A 1,393-nucleotide genomic window follows, 5' to 3' on the forward strand; every position below is an offset into this window, starting at 1 on the left:
AAAAAAAAAAAAAAAAAAAAAAAAAGAACTTCAAGTTCTTGTAATGGTGACTGTGCAGTCATAGTCTGGGGCATCTGCAGCATCTGCCTGGAGTCCTGATAGAGCTGCCCAAACAGTGGTTCATGTCTCGCTGACATCAAAATCAATATGTGTGGGTATCAAAAAATGCAGATTGTTGTGTTCTACTCCAGAGCTTCAGAATCAGAGTCTCTGTGGTTGGGAACTCAGGAACCTGGATTTTAACAATTTTCATAGCTGATATTTTGGTACATTGCATATTGAGATGTCTGTCATAGAGAAAGCCCTGGATTCAAAGTCAACAGGCCTGAATTTTAATCTCTTGTCTAACATGTACCATGTAGTCCTGAGCAGTCCTTGTCACTTGTTTTGCAGCTTGGTTTCTTCACTGTCAAATGCAGATAATAATACTTGCCTTGCCCACCTTATAGGGTGATCATAAGGCTCAAAAGAGTTACAAACTGCTGTAAATATTACAGGGCTAGGACCAGGGTGAGGACAGTGAGGGTGCAAAATTTAAAGGGGCACAAAACAACTCTGTAATCAAGATAAATAATATTTTAATGAAATATTTTTTAAAACTAAGAATTAATGCAAAAAAATCCATGATAAACAAAACATCAAAATTTTCAATAAATACAGGATCAATGTTACCAAATTTTCCTTTGACCTCAATCTCTAATATAGTATAGCAACAACATCATTGCTAATCCTATCTTTACTTAAAATTTTGATGCTTTGATCATCTTGGGGGTTTTAGTATTAATTTTGATTTTTAAAAATACATCATCAAAATGTTATTTTTTTATTACTTGAGGAGTGATTGGCACCTGCTTAAATTTTGTGCCCAAGGCAAGTACCCCACAGGCCTCACCCGCCTCATCCTAGTCCGGGCCCTGTGGTTGTGCACCTGAAGGTTATCTGGCTCTGACTCTTCCAGCTCCAAAGTTCTCTCAAATAGTATATACACATGTCAAAGGCCCTGCTTGCATCTTGGCTAAATTCCAACTATTTTTTTTTTTTATAAGGATGATCTTGGTTTTTGTTTTGTTTGTTCTCGTTGTTGTTGTTTTGGCTGCATCACGCGGCTTGCGGGATCTCAGTTCCCCGACCAGGGATAGAACCCGGCCCGGCAGTGAAAGCGCTGAGCCCTAACTACTGGGTCCCAAGAGCAGAGGGCAGGTATGCATTCAGTACTCTTCAGGGGGCTTCCCTTCCCAGGGGCCACTGGAGGAGAACTCTTCATGGGGATATTTTGTGTGTGAACCACTCTAACTCGAGTAACCAGAAAATCTCCTCTACCAGCTACACACCCATCCCAAGGAAGTCTGGATTTATGGGTTGCCTCATCCATAGCTTTCTATTTCAGAGGCTA

Source organism: Monodon monoceros, unplaced genomic scaffold (genome assembly GCF_005190385.1).
Source record: "Monodon monoceros isolate NGI ecotype Baffin Bay Population unplaced genomic scaffold, NGI_Narwhal_1 Super_Scaffold_2, whole genome shotgun sequence".
Taxonomy (NCBI): domain Eukaryota; kingdom Metazoa; phylum Chordata; class Mammalia; order Artiodactyla; family Monodontidae; genus Monodon; species Monodon monoceros.